The sequence below is a fragment of the Arvicanthis niloticus genome, chromosome 6 (assembly GCF_011762505.2).
Source record: "Arvicanthis niloticus isolate mArvNil1 chromosome 6, mArvNil1.pat.X, whole genome shotgun sequence".
NCBI lineage: Eukaryota > Metazoa > Chordata > Mammalia > Rodentia > Muridae > Arvicanthis > Arvicanthis niloticus.
The window spans coordinates 14,862,018-14,877,752 of record NC_047663.1 but is presented as its reverse complement, the minus strand read 5'-3'; the positions used below and the strand labels follow the sequence as shown (position 1 = coordinate 14,877,752).

At 45.6% G+C, this 15,735-nt stretch overlaps 1 protein-coding gene across 7 annotated transcripts in view; it reads left to right on the top strand.

The window, feature by feature from the left end:
• Positions 1-2,146: 2,146 nt before the first annotated feature.
• Positions 2,147-15,735, top strand: part of Helz (helicase with zinc finger) — a 131,277-nt gene continuing 117,688 nt past the window's right edge. For 5 of the 7 annotated variants that reach the window (XM_076935575.1, XM_076935574.1, XM_076935573.1 and 2 more), the window contains exons 1-3: positions 3,076-3,155; positions 4,518-4,573; positions 9,598-9,654. The gene's annotated coding sequence lies outside the window, so the exon portion shown is untranslated. Of the gene's footprint in view, positions 2,216-3,075; positions 3,156-3,914; positions 3,988-4,517; positions 4,574-9,597; positions 9,655-15,735 lie in introns of those variants that run through there. The other 2 variants (XM_076935571.1, XM_076935572.1) reach the window with 2 other exon arrangements.

Genomic DNA, 15,735 nt, shown 5'->3' with positions numbered 1-15,735 from the left:
GGCTGGGAAAAGAAGGGTATGCCTATAACCCTGTCATTGGAAAGCAGAAACATGCAGATTCCGGAAGCTTCCTCTCAAGCCAGTCTAACGGAAACAGAGAGCTTTAGGGTCCTCCAGAAGGGATGACTAGGACTCTAGGAAAGAGCTGACTAGACAATATGTCTGAAGAAGAGAGGCCTAGACTGAATCCTGGCAGTCTCCAAACTAACAAGGTGTGGCCGAGGGTGATGGGAGAGAGAGAAGATGGGGAAGGAAGAGGGAATCAGGGCTGCCGCTGTCAATCAGTTCAGAAGCAGAACAGAGCCGAGTTAACAGCAGCTGAGTTGTCCGCAGCTGAACATAATGAGAGCCATCTGAAAAGGTGGTCAGTCCACTTCAGACGTTAGTACTGTCTCCTTACTGCCTTGCGCTGATAAAAGTTTGTCAGCAAATATCTGCTAAACATCTATGGGAGTGGGTCAGATGATAAAAAACAAATTGATAAGACAATTTCTAATGACGGTAGTAATGGTAATTGAGTGGCCCGTTTCATTTAAGGGGATGGCAAAGGTCCTTCTGGAGGAGCCGCATGAACAGAGAGGCCTGGATGATGAGCTTTTGATGGACAGATCGAGGGAAATATTTTCCTCAGGGGAAGAACTTGGGGTGATGTAGAGAAAGGGGAGGCCACACTGGACTCATCATGGAGGGAGGGAAGACAGGGCAATCTCATATTGTGCTTGTAGGCCATGGCTGGGAACTTGGGCCCATCTCAATTGTGACTGGAAGACTTAAGGGGAGTCATATGGCCTGATTTGTATGTCACAAATGTGAAATAAAAATGTTTATCTGAGTTGGTCAGATGGACATCAGAATTTAAGAGCAGGCCCGGAGCAGGGAGTTAGGAGGTTCTCTTAACACAGGTAAACAGGTGGCATCTGGGACAAGAACCTGCCAGAACACACTAGAGGCAGTGACATAAATGGAGCCTGTCTTTGGGCCAATGCTTTTCTAAAGCAAAGAAAGACTACCTACCAAAGAGGCAGCTTGGCAGGCATAGCCCGAGCGCTCCGGTTGATTACTTACTTACAAGGAAGCTCAGATCGCCCACTTGAAGTTGCCAATCATTACATTAGTGCATCCTACTGGCTAAAGAAATGCAGGAACTGGAGGTGGAGCAATTAGGGTACCCTGGAAACTGGATGTGGGAGTCTTCCTTAGCAGGGAGAGCGAAGGGACCAGTAAGGGACACCTTGACCACCGGAGAGGTGTCCAGAGTTCTTGGATCCAGTCTCCATCCCAACTGGAGCTTCTCAAAAGTTCTGAAAAGCTTCTCAGAGTGACTCAGGGGGAGGTTCCTCCCTCTTCCTAGTCCGCTGGAATGACTCACCTGCTCCCTCCCTCAAGAGTGACCCCGGGGCCAATCCCTTAATGAGTCCACACCTTACCTGTCTCTTCAGGCTGAGACAATAGAATGGTGGAGCTTTTGGCTCCCTACGGGCAGAGGTTGTCAGCAGTCACCCAGCTAGACCTAGACACCTCTGGTGGGATCCAGAGGTGCCTAAAAAAAGGCAGATCTGACCCTCCCCTTGCACCGAAAAGAGAGTGTTTAGGTGATAATGCATATTGCCCACAGTATTATTGAATTTACAGAACCATTTAACAGCATTTTGTTCACAAGCTTTGGTGTGTTGGAAATTTATTTATTTATTTATTTATTTATTACTGGGGATTAAACCCTAGCTAAAGCTAAACAACAGGATCTACCCGGAAGTCTCGGAGCATTTTCTTTTGGACACAAATCTCGCTCCGGGAAGGCGAGCTTCTAGAGGTTTTCAAACTTAGCAATGCTGACACTGGAGGAAGAGAACATACAGGGTGGGGGTGGGGAGTTAATGAACAGACCTACATTTCTGGCAGGGCAAGGGCTGCAAGCTGGTACTTCAGGGAGCAAAGGGGGTGGTCACCTGAGCTAGGTGTCGCTGGCCTGAAGCAAACGGGAGGGGCGGGGAAAGCGCGGGGTTTGTCTTGCAACCAGAAAGCAGATGCCCGCGGGATGCTCGCAAAGGTCCGTTGCTGGCGCACGGTCGCCTCCTACTTCCTGCGTCCTGGTCGCCTCCAAGCCACTCTGGACATCCCCCTCCTCTCTCTGCCCGGAGCCAGCGTGGCGCCCGCCCTCTACCTTGTCCTGCCGCCTGGGGTCGCCGCCTTGTGGGAACAGGACAGTTGGAATGCGGTAGGCACTGTCCCCCAACCCGCCCTGGGGACCCCCTCCCAGCCTAGGCGCGCATCCACGCCCCACCCGGACTCAGCAGCCGGGTTCCCCTGAGTTACCTGCATGGGGAAGTCACAGTCCACAACTTGGACTCTAACCCGGCAGAATCCTACGGAGCCCAAAGCCACATTCCTAGGGGAGGGGTCCTCCGACCTAGAGGGTCGCAGATCACGTTACCCCCCCCCCCCAGAGGAGGAGACCGCGCGAGGCTGAGTAAACTGGGGGTAAAAGTTGCATTTAGCTTAACCTTCCCAGACCCCAGTTACGCTTTGCGGGCGGGTTGACTCGGCGTTTCACTGAGTTCCTGGGATCTTAGGGCCCCAGAATGGCTCCTAAGGATACCGACACTGTCCCCGCGCGCGGGTGCGACTTGCGTGGCGGATGCCCCGGGGCGGGAAGCGCGAGCGTTAGAAAGGACCTGGAGCTGGGGGACCGCTCGCAGGCGTGCGCATGCATGCGCTCATGCATCCCTGCATATTATCTAAGCATCCGCTAGCCGGCTCGCACACCACCCGCGTCCGGGACACTCCGCGTTGATTGAATGTAGGAGTAGGATATCTGGCTGCTATGGCAGGATCGCGGCGGGGCAGAGAGCAGCTCGCGTAGGGGATAGGGGCGATTGGGGTAGGGGGGGAGAGAGAACACCCCAAAGGCACAGTTGGAAAACTGGGTGTGTGAGTGGGGGTGTTCCTTGAGAAGTCCCGCTGGCGCTGAAGGGGGCCGGGCCGGCCTCTGGGGCCAACTTTCCGGAGGGAGGTGCGGCCGGAGGGGGCGGCGCCGGCGGCGGGAGGCGGGAGTCGGGGGCCGAGGGGGGGAGTCACTTTAAAGGCTCTTTCTTACCCATAATGCTTTGTGGGGACGTTGACAAGTGGATCCAAGATGGCGTAGAAAGTAATGACAGGTAAGTCCTGACTTCCCCGTTCTCCGCTGCCCGGGTCGCTTCAGGAGCCTTCAGAGCCATCCAGGGAGAGGCCTGGACTCTCCTCCGGTGCTCCGGGTCCGGGACAGCGCGGCCCCGGGGACAGCAGGGGGTTCCGACGGCTGGCGGCAGGGCCTGGGGAGCGGGGCTCTCTCAGAGGCGAGGCCCGGACGCTGGAGCTGTTTACTGCTTCTTCCCCTCCTCAATCTCCTTTTCCCTCCGCTGGGGGGCTGAGGAGCCAGGGACCCAGGCGGTGGCCCCGGGGTCCTTGCACACGCCCGAGGTTCGGGGGGACCCGGGAGCCCGCGCGAGGCTGCTCCGGCACGGGCCGACCCGGGGTCCCCGCACGCCCCGCGCCCCAGGGTCGCGGCTTAGGGTGGGGAGCGGGCGGCCTCCCACGCCGCGCGCGGTGCAGCCCTCCGGATTAGCTTTTCCATCCAGGGTGGGGCGGCGACCCCAGGGAAGGGGTCAGCAAGAAAAGTGGGTCAGGGGGCGCCCCTCCCCAGCAGAGGGCTCTGCCCAAGATTCACTGTGGTCCCCCTCTCCCCGCCCCCCTTCTGGGACGTGCGTGGCCCGTGAGCACATCTACAAAAACAAATGCACTATCTCTTCCTGGAGGTGTCTCAAAAGGCCTCTTTCTTTCCTTTTCTCTCCCTTTTTTCCCCTCAAGGGCTCGACACAACAGTTCTAACTAGGAACTGTGATTTCTCTCCCCCAAACGAGTTGAGTCTTCTGTCCCCTGGCCTTTGCCGAGGGTCCTCTCAGACAGGGCTGGAAGCCAGAGTCTTCAGATTCCTTTTGGGTTGGGAACCTTGTAAGTTTTTTGTTGAACTCCGAAATTGGCATTCTTTCTCCCTTGCAAAGTTACACTTTTTAGGCAAGCCATTAATATAATCAAAAGTGTAACTTCAGAGATAGTGGATTCCGGGAGCGGCCGGGGGAAGAGGGAGAAGTTATCTGGCCTAATTTGTTCTTGATTTTGATTTTGCTCTCTCGTCACTCATGTGAATAACTTTTTTTCCCTCCTTTATTTTTCCTCCCTCTTTTTATTCTGGAAAGCAAGACTAATCAGTGCAGAATAGATGAGTTTATTAAGTTTAAGGTTGAAGACTTTTCTAATCTAGTGCTGAAAGAAAATATTTTCAATTTTAGGTAAAAGAAGCAAATTTTTTTCCCCTCCAAAGCTTCATACTGTACCTTTTTTTTTTTTTAAATAACTTTTTCCACTTGACATCTTCATGTACTTTTACTAAAGGGCTATAAAAAGGGCTATAAAATGTTTGTTATTGGTAACAACTCCAACTGGTGTTGCATAGCCATATTCTATTTTTCTGTTTGCCCCAGGAATTGGATGAAGTAATTGATCACTAATGAACTACAGAGCCGGTGAGATGTGCAAGGTGAGACTGAAGTTCAAAACTACGCCCTGTTTCCCCTCTTTCTTGTAACCAAATCAAGGGTCAGGGTGAAGCTCCTCTCCCGAGTAGATCAGTCCGCTAACTGGGATATGGGCAAGGCTAGATTTAGGGAAGACATACCATCCTTTTTAGTGGCTTCAACTTATTCATACATAGTGAAGCTTACCTAGAGCCAAATGTTGTTTGTGGCTCTCCTTGATCAGTGTCTTTTCCAGGAGGAATTATAGTTTGCCTCTTCACATTTCCTTGTGTAACTTTTAATTGGATGGTCTGGATTTGATCTGTTTTCATGTCCATTGCTTGTTCCACACTGAGTATAAGACATTGGGTGGATGAAATCTGCACACCCAGTTTGTGGGATGCTTAGGAAGGATATCCTTTTCCATCAGGAATAATACTTTTCAGCCAGCAGTTGCTTCTATTTTTACTTTTTTACTTTTTGTTTTGTGGTGCTGGTGTGTATGAGACCTAATGGCCTCACACATCTTAGGCAAGTGCAGAACCACTCAGCCACATCCTCAGCCCCTTCTGTTTTCTCCAAAGCTGCATAGTAAATGTCTGATAGTACTTAGGAACAGAAATGATAGTGTTAAGTTCTGTGTTGCTTCGGGGATATGACTACTCTGTCGTCACTTCTGATCATTTCTGGTGTATAAATTCATATTATTGTCATGTAATACTTTGTGTGTGTGTGTGTGTGTGTGTGTGTGTGTGAGAGAGAGAGAGAGAGAGAGAGAATGAATGAATTACAATTGTAGCTTTGGTTGGCTAAGTAGGCAAGGTTGGCCTTGAACTCCTGAATGCTGGGATTAATGTAATTCCTGGTGTAATACCTTGGATTTAAAGGACATTTGTATAACTGTTTACATTAGTGAACAGTTTGTACTGTGTAGGAGGGAGAGAGACGCTTGTTATAGTTTTCAACCATTTTCTCAACTTATTGATACCTTACTATGGCTGCTTTAGAGAAATATAAGTAATTAATGGTCAGTTGATTTAGTGTAGATTTATTTACCCCACCCCCACCCCCACCACACACATTTGGGCATTTAGATCTTGAAATCCTCACCAGCTTTTCGTATCTAGTACATCCTTTTCAGAATAAGCTGTATTCCCCAGCCCCTCAAGCTTGAAGCATACAGTTGTCACTTTGCCCTTAAAATACAATAAAGGGAGCGGGGACTTGGGAAAGGGAGGTGGACAGAGATCCAGAGTCTTCTAGAGCATAGCATGTCTACTTGGGTTGAAACTCAGCAGTGTCTATTTTAATTTTAATTTTTGGCAGAGCAAACATAGAGTTTTAAATTTGTTTTCAGCTTGTGGATGGAGCCATGTTCTTGTCTCAGACCTCCCAGTTTGCACTCTCCTCTTGCTTTGTTCGAAACAAATAGGTAGTTCTGTGGCTAGGAGCCATGGATCTGTTTTTTGCCCCAGAAATGTTCACTTTAAAAGTTGAGTACTTAGAGAGTAGGTGATCCTGTGGGGCCACTGTTCCTCAGCTGGAATTGTGTTGAGACATTTTTCTCACAGTTTCCACACATGCAGACAACTATTATTCTTCTCCTCAAAGTGAAGCTGCTGGTTGGCCACCAAGCAGCTTGTAACATGAAGTATTCTAAAATGGGAAATACCATAGTGTCAAAGGTTACAGTACAGTAGAAGACTGTCTTTGAGCTGAGTAAAGACAAGGCTTTTTTAGCTGTCTTGTGGCTGATAAGTTTGGGCTCTATTTTTAGGTAAGGTTGTATTGTGGGGGAGTCAGTTAATACAGTCTAGTACCTCTCTGTTAGCTATTACCTTTTGCCATGGTTAGTAAGAAATTTCATCTTCAGATAGCTTAAATGAATTGAGTCATCACTGTCTTTAAAGTCTGCATATATATCCAGACTGTCCAGTTCTCAGTGGCTTGGGGAACAATGCTAAAGAACAGGCGAAGCCATTCCTGCCTGTGGAGAGCCTTGTGAAAGTCTAAAGTCTTCTGCACATCCGCTGGAGAGCTGGCTCAGTGGTTAAAAGCTCATGCAGAGGACCTGGGTTCAGGTTCCGGCATCTACATGGTCACTTAGAATCATCTGTTCCAGGAGATCCAACACCCCTTTCTGACCCCTGGGCACTAGGCATGTAAGTGACACACAGACATACATAAACACATAAAATAAAAAAGTCTAGAAGAAAACTGTAAAGTGCAGGGTTTTCATGAAAAGCTGAGGCTAGTGCACAGGGGTCCTCAGGGAAGTTGACTAAATCTTAGAACTGTACCTGTGTTCTCTGTTTAGGTAGGCTTGACATTAACACTGAATGCAAACCAGCCTGTAATTGTCTGTCACTCAAGTCCAAATGCAGGCCCAGTACAAGAAATATGATTCTCAGCGTTGTTTATTTTCATAAAAGTAGGTAAACATACTTGCAAGTGTAATTGGATTGCTAAGTCGTATTTTGAAATGTATTTTAGAAGACAAGTGTAATGTTGAGAGTGTCCACATCAGCCTACTGGTCCCTTCAGTGTGTGGATGCATCAGGATGGCTTCTGGAGCATAAGCTCGCAGCAGCACAACACACTGCTCTTGCCGCTGCACGGGTGGCCGAGATAAGACTTGAAAATCCAGAATCTGATAATCAGTATTCTTTTTAAGACTACCGTTGGTATAGCATGAAGACTACTTCCATATATGTTATATTCATGTTGTATGATACACACACATATAATACATACATACATATGTATAAATACTTATGCTATATTTATGTTAAGTATTTCTTATGCTTTCAGTTACCTGAAAGAAATCGAAAGTTTCCAATTTAAATCAAAAGTCTTAATTTGTTCACACTTGTAAACATCCTGGGTTCATTTCCAGATCAGGAAGTCTGGTGAGACAGAAATTTGTCTTGCTTTTGAATAAAATACCTGAATCATTTCACACATGGGCACGCGCGCGCGCACCCCCCCCCCCCCATATATATCTAATTAGAAGTTTTAGTGTGTGTATGCATGTGCAGAGGTCAAAGGACAACTTTGTGGAGTTGGCTCTCTGCTTCCACTTTTCTGAGGGATCTGCAGACTGACATCAGGTCGGCAGGCCTATGCAGTGAGTACCGTTACCCACTGAGCCCTCTCTCCTGTCCTTATCCTCTCTTGCACTGACTGCACTCTGAAGTGTGGATGGCTGAGTTGTCTGCTCATGTCTGAATTGGCCCTTTCACTTTTCACTCTGCGTTGTGAAAATACACCTTATGGTGGAAGCGCTCTTGTAAACACAGCCTGTCAGGTGTGTTTATAAATAATACAGTTTAAAAAATCATGCATGCATATGGTAAGTTGAGCAACACGTGTGTGTGTGTGTGTGTGTGTGTGTGTGTGTGTGTGTGTGTGTATTTATATATGGTTTAAAATAAAAAAGGGGTTGGAGAACCAGATGGCTCAATGGTTAAGAGCATTTGTTTCTCTTCTAGAGGACCTGAGTTTGGTACCCAGCACCCACATTGGGTGGCTTATAGCTGCCTGTAACTCCAGCTCTTCTGGCTTCTGTGGGTAACTGCATACGTGTGGCATTTACACAGACATTATATGTGCCATTTAGTTTTTGGAAGGCCTCTGATCTTAAAGTGTAAGGCAACAGTAGAAATAGAGGGAGAAGTTCAGCAGGCATGGCCATTAAAATAGACATTGGATCCCTGTTCTTCTCTGCGGTGACGAGAAGCATTAGTGACAAGCTACTGTCAAACTGTAGATTATTAGTCTTAGATGGTTAGTCTTATGGTCAGGCTAGGTAAAGTTTTGTTTTGTTGATCTTTTATTTTCTGTTTTGTTATTTTATTTATTGTGTGTGTTTTGAGACATGGTTTCTCTGTGTAGTTCTGACTGTCCTGGAGCTCACTCTGTAGACCAGACTGAACTCACAGAAAACTGCCTGCTTCTGCTTCTGCTGGGGTCTAAGGTGTATGTCACCACTGCTTGGCTAAACTTTGCTCTTTTATCTTTGGTTACTTTTGCTTTTTCTCTCTCTCTCTCTCTCTCTTTTTTTTTTTTTTTAGTCAGAATTTCCTGTAATCCAGGCTGGCTTTGAACTGTAGCTGAAGCAAACCTTGAACTTTTTTTTTTTTTTTTTTTTTTTTTTTTGTGAGACTGGGCTTCTCTGTAGTCCTGGCTATCCTGAAACTTGCTTTATGGGCCAGGATGGCCTTGAACTCACAGAAAACTGCCTGCCTTCCTGAGGCTAGGATTATAGACATGTGCCCCCACTGCCCAGAGAACAGTTCGTTCGTTCCTTCCTTCCTTCCTTCCTTCCTTCTTTCCTTCCTTCTTTCCTTCTTTCCTTCTTTCCTTCTTTCTTCAATAAAAGTTATTTTTAGATTTATTTTATGTATTTGAATCTTTTATCTGTATGTGTAGTACATGCATGTCTGATGCTCTTGGAGACAGAAGAGGTCTCTGAATCCCCTAGAGTTGGAGTTACAGATTGTGTGAGCCACCATGTATTGGGAATCCCCATCCTCTCTGCAGGAGCATTAAGTCTGAATCATCTCCCCATCCCTAACCTTGAACCTTTGATCCTCCTTCTTGGGTACTGGGGTTACAGACATGTGTCTTCATGCTAGTTCTAGGTATTGAACTCAGGACTTTAAGGCCAGGCAGGCACTCTACTCCCAACTTTCCATTTCCCAGATGAGGAAGTGTAGGCCTGGAGAAACTGCCTCGCCCCAGGTTATGTGACTCAGTAGTAGCCTGAAAGCCTTTATCTCAGGAGGCTGCAGCAGGCCATTTGGTCTATGGGAGTTACCAGATGCTGTAAATAGGATACAGACAATTCTGCAATAATATGCCAATTGCTGATTTGTTCTTGTGATTTCGTTTGTCTGTATGTTTTGGAGACAGGGTTGTAATGTATGGCCTGGATCAAATCAGGCTTTAAATCAGGGTGCCTCTGTCACTCGAGTACTGGGGTTACAGGTCTGTGTCAGCACAGCTGGCAAACTGTGATATTTAAAGGCTGTTTTCTCTCTTTCAGAAATTATAAAGAGCTCTGATGGGCTATTTGGGTGATACCCAGTGCAGTGAACTGCAGGTAAGTAGAGATGGCTTAGGAGAGTGTTACAAGGAGAAAAGGCTCAGCAATGCCTGAAAAAAGAGACTCGGGAGAGGCTTCATCTCATCTTTTTCCTTTTGTTAATTTTTAATATACAAAGTGATGGGTTTCATGGTGACATTTTTATACCTATGTGTCATTGTACCTTGGCCATGTTCGGAGACTTCATCTTGATAAGAATGTCTGGCTAGAAGGATGACATGGGACAAGGTGGAGTGATGCACTACTGGGTCAGACAGGTGACCTGGGGCTGGGGTACTTAACTGACTTGGCTGCTTCAGAACAGATTGGACAGAGCCAGCACTCAAGCACGCCTGCCGCTCTGTCAGTGTAGTGTGGGGCAGCAAGGAGGGCTTCTCCTCGGACTTGTGTTCTGAATGAGGAATGGTCCAGAGGTCCAGTTTTGTCTCATGTGATTGGAACTGGAGAGATCTACCAGTTTCTATGTCAACATTCTTAAGTGCTAACCATCCTGTGTTCTGAAGGCCAAGTATTGAATTGCTTTCTCTTGATGTTGGGTCATGACTATGTGCATATACACACTTGTATAAAATGCATAATGTACATGCTCAGTTTGGAGGATTTAGATACTGAGAATATACCAGTAGAAGAAACAAAAGGTGGGACTTTCTTTCTAAATATTATACTGCTTTTACTTAGTGCTATCAACCCTTCAAATTATTTGTTTCACTGAAGTGACTACTTACTAAAGACAGTTAAACAATTTTTTTGGTCTGTTATCTTGGTCTTTGATGTTAAAATAGGAACGCTACAGAGCCAGGCGCATATCTTATTTATTTATTTATTTATTTATTTATTTATTTAATGTATATGAGTGCTTTATCTGCATGTATGCTGACACGCCAAAAGAGGACATTGAATACCATTACAGATGGTTGTGAGCCACCATGTGGTTGCTGGGAATTGACCTGAGGACCTGCGGAAGAGCAGGCAGTGCTCTTAACCGCCGAGCCATCTCCCCAGCCCCTGGTATGTATCTTAATCCCAGCAATCAGGAGGTTGAGGCAGGAGGGTGAGAGTTCAAGGCTAGTTTCAACTATATAGCAAGTTCTAGGCCAGTGTAGGCTATATGAAACTCTATTTCAAAAAAAACCCTAAGTCTGTATATCTGTATCTCTCTGTATCACTGTTTTATTCCCTTTTTTCTTTTGCAATGCTGGGGAATTAAACACAAGCCTTGTGCATGCTTGTCAAGGGCTTTACTGTAATTGTATCCATAGCTCCTGTGTTCTCCAGGAGGTCACTAGCACTATGAAGTTTGATTTTGGCTCTGGGATGCCCTTGGGCTGTGAGCACACAGGACACACACTCTGTCGCTGGGCTCTAAACTTACTTTCTGCGGGTTTTCAACAGTAGTCTTCTGTTAGGCACATACTTCTGTTAGGTATAAGCTTGAGGTTTTATCTTTTGTACTTTGTATAAATGAACATTCTTTACTTTTACTTTTGTTTTAAGAGAGACTTTTGCAGTGAAGCCCAGGCTGCCTCCAATCTTAGGCTCCTCCCCTCTCCCTCTCCTGAGTATTATTAGGATTACCAGGTGCTGCCACACCTGGCTTTTGTCTGTTTAATGTCCTCAGGCTTCCTGGCCCTTGGTTCTCTGAAGTGTCCTCATGGCTGTCTTCTCCCTCCAGCAGTCCATTGCTGAGTCGGAAGAGTGTTCTTGTGACTCCTGGAGACATGAACACAGCATGTATACTTGTGAAGTTCACAGTAATGTGGCATTAAGACACCATTGTCTTGAGTATGTGTGCATGTGATTTGTCAGCTGTGGAGATGGTTGGAAGTCTATGTAACATGAATTATTGGCCATTGAAAAACTAAGTTAGCCAGGTGGTGGTGCATATGATTTAATCCTAGCACTCAGAGCCAGTAGCAGGAGGATCTCTGTTATTTGAGGCCTGCTTGGTTTACAAATCGACGGCCAAGTCAACACAGAGAAAACCTATCTCAAAAAACTAAAAAACAGCTGGGTAGTGGTGGCGGCGGCTCACGCCTTTAATCCTAGCACTTGGGAGGCAGAGGCAGGTGGATTTCTGAGTTCGAGGCCAGCCTGGTCTACAGAGTGAGTTCCAGGACAGCCAGGGCTACACAGAGAAACCCTGTCTCAAAAAAAACAAAACAAAAAACAAACAAACAAAAAAACACCTAAAAAACAAAGCAATTTAAGAAAAACAAAAGAAAGAAAAAGTAAGATGGAGAAGGGCAAAGAGGGTCCTGTGTATAACTCAGGACTTGGTAAGACTAGAGAGTTATTAGCTGAAGCCTCTTGAACTATGTGTGGAATCTCAAGCTATCCTGAGATGCTGTTTCACAATCTAATAAAAAGCTAGCACTAGAAAGGCTGAGATAGGAGAATTGACCCTGTTTCAAAAACAGGAAAAATGGAAAACTGAGGTGGAGGTAACCTGGACCAGGAGTGCACACAAGCTCTGGGTGAGCATGTAGCAGAGGACTGCCTGGCTCTTGTTTCAGGCCCTTGCTTCCTGGGTGTATTGGAGCTTTTTTTTTTCTTTTACATTTTGTGTGTGTGTGTGTGTGTGTGTGTGTGTGTGTGTGTGAGAGAGAGAGAGAGAGAGAGAGAGAGAGAGAGTGTGAGAGTTAGTTACAGGTCCTTGTCAGCTGCCTGACATTGGTACTGGGAATAGAACTCTGATCCTTTACAAGAGCAGAGCCTGTTTTGAACTTTTGAGCCTTCTTTCCAGCCCCTGGAATTTTCTTAGTGTTGAAATTGTTCAGTATTTGGGTTTATTACCCATAAATAGTTGTTTTTCTTTTTGACATTCCATTTCGAAATGTTTGTACTTTAAATTATGATATGTAATAATTTGATGCTTTAAAAACTTACTGGATGTTGATGAACATTTCATGTTATAAATTTCATAATTTTTTTCTTTCTTTTTTTTTTTTTTTTTTTTTTTTTTGTTTTGTTTTGTTTTTCGAGACAGAGTTTTTCTGTGTAGCCCTGGCTGTCCTGGAACTCACTCTGTAGACCAGGCTGGCCTCGAACTCAGAAATACACCTGCCTTTGCCTCCCAAGTGCTAGGATTAAAGGCGTGTGCCACCACCGCCTGGCTTTTTTTTTTTTTTTTTTTTTTGCTGGCTAAATTTTATAATTTTAAGCTGAGTGTGGTGGTGCATGTCTTTAATCTCAGCACTGGGGGGAGTGGGGAGCATAAAAGCAGGCAGATCTCTGAGTTTGAGGTTAGCCTGGTCTACAGAGCAAGTTCCAAGACAGCCAGGGCTACAGAGAAAAACCCTGTTTCAATAAACAAAAGAAATTTTACAATTTTAATTTACACATGGAAATAATTCCCTTGAACTTAAGCTGGCCCCAGACTCTATATAGCCTAGCATGACCGTGATTTTATCTCCTATGCTAGTTAATGTGGTCCTGGGACCTGAACCAGGGCTTTCAGCATGATAGACAAGCAGCCTACCATCTGAACTGCATTGCCAAGTCTGTCTGTCTTGCATTATTTATTTATGTTGCTGTCTGGTTTTCACTTAACCTATTTTTAAAAAATATATTTATTTACATATTATACACACACACACACATACACACACACACACAAACACACATGAGTGTTCTGTCTGTATGTATTCCTGCACACCTGAAGAGGGCATTGGATTCCATTGTAGATGGTTGTGAGCCACCATGTGGTTGCTGGGAATTGAACTTTGGACCTCTGGAAGAGCAGCCAGTGCTCATAACTTCTGAGCCATCTCTCCAGTCCTATCAGTTAATCCTTGAATCTACATCATTGTAGGTGGAAAGAAAATAAACACACATCTTCTGACTGTATCTTGAGGATAAATTTTGGAGTATGCTATTATGTTTAAAGATATTTATATTAATGAATGTTTTATAGATTTTGGTGTATATTGTTTTACAGTAGCAGCAAGGGTGTCATGCCAGTTTATATGGCTAGCAAATACAGATTTTCCAGTTGCTCTCTAAGGTTAATAGGAGTCCGTTGTCCTGTAAACATTTTTTTTTTTTTTTTTTTTTTTTTGCTGGTTTAGTAGTGTAAAATGGCTCTAGGAGCTAGCTCATTGACCTTTACTGTTGTGTTTGCCTATTTGAGTCATCTTTGTCCTTTTCTGGTGCATAGTTACACAAATTGATGTGGCTTTGCCTGGAAAGGCAGATATAACCAGCTTGTGGATGACTGTTAGAAGGGTAGCCAGGCTGAGCTCAGTGAAAAAGCTTCATTAAGGTACAGTCTGAGTATGTGAGAGGAGTTGGGGATTGTGGTCGAAGGGGACAGTCGATGATTACAAGATTCACCTTATCGAGCAAGCACTTACTTACTTACTGGACACATGTACCATAAGCTTCAGCTATCCTGGGGCATGCACCGTGTGTGTGTGTGTGTGTGTGTGTGTGTGTGTGTGTGTGTGTGTGATCAGTTAGGGCTTCTGATGCCCCTTGTGGCTGAGGAGAGCACTGAAGTAGGACATCCCTAACTTGTCCATGGCATGCCTGCTGGAAGGAACTAACCAGCTTTTTAAGAGTATCAAGGAATGAAAGAACAGATGAGAATGAGGTGGGGATTCCAGTGTGGCACCCCACGAAGTGCTTGGGATATCAGGGAACATTCCAGCCTGAAGGGGTGGTATGTAAATCATATGCAGATGAAGAGCAACAGAAAGAAGAGGGTATGGAAAGAAGTCTGGGGTAGGGTGGGAATGGAGTGGCTTGGGATGCATACCCTAATCACAGGGAGGAGGAGGGTGTCGGAGAGGAGACACTTGGATTCATGGCAGTTAAGGGAGGGCTATGAGGGCTTGGATTAAGTTGGTGGTTTTGGAAAGTAGTGGTGAATGTAAGGAGTAATTTGAAGACTGATGGGGGAGAGGTGCTGAATGTTAGATGGGGGTGGGGAGGCAGAACAGTGGGTCCTGTGCTTTAAATCAGGTGACACTGTGGTTATGGTTGGGAGCCTGAAGAAGTAGACATGGGGATAGGTTCCATGGAGCCTCATCCTAAAAATGCAGAAGGTCCTCACTCCAGTGTCAGTGCTTGGAGAGCTGGTAGTGACACCATGTGGAGACGATGATGGGTTTTTAATCTAGACATTCTTACTATGCAAAGCTGTAGACGTAGAAATGTGGGGAGAGGGATGCATGAGTGCCTGGCTCTTCCAATCTAACAGTCTCTTCCACTCTAGAGGTTTTCCCTTCCCTATCACCTACAGTGAGCCACACTCTGGAAGTGATTTCATGACCTCAGACTTTGAGGTTGTAAGGAAAGTAGCATGGTTTGATTTCTGCTCTTCTAGAAGACTGTTACATACATACATATATATGTGTCTGAGTGTTTTGACTACTTATATATCTGTATATCATGTGTGTGTCTGTTGCTCACGGAGGTCAGAAGAGGGCATCAGATCCCCTGGAACAGTTTTGAGCCGCCATGAGGTGCTAGGGACTGAACCCAGGTCTTCTGCAAGTTCTCTTAGCCTCTGAGCCATCACTGCAGCCCTGGTCTTAGACATAGTAAGGGAAAGTGGGGAAGAACCCGAGAAGTAGAGCTTCAGAGGAGGGAATACCGGGGTGAAGCTGCTGCAGGATTTCTAGTTGCTTCAGCTTTGTGTCTTGGGCTAAGTCTCCTGAGACTTAAAGCCCTTTTATTTTTCGCCACAATAAAACTTGTTCCTTGTTGAAAATTATACAGGCTAGATGAATTGAGAGAAACTACGATGGTACTACTCAGAGCTTCCTATTTTTACTTTCAATAAACATTTGGAGTAATCTCAGACTTCCAGAGGAGGTGCAGATGTAGAACACAGTTCTCATGTAAGCGTCACCCAATCCTTCCCACTCCACTGTGAGCATTTCCAATTTCCATGGCACCTTTGTCAGACCTAAGGAACATTGTTACGATTCAGCAGCTGTCCTGTCCCTGTCTCTGTCTCTGTCTCTCTGTCTCTCTGTCTGTCTCTCTCTCTCTGTCTGTCTGTCTGTCTTTCTTTCTTTCTGACAGGGTTTTTTCATATATCTCTGGCTGACCTGGAATTCGCTGCATAAACTA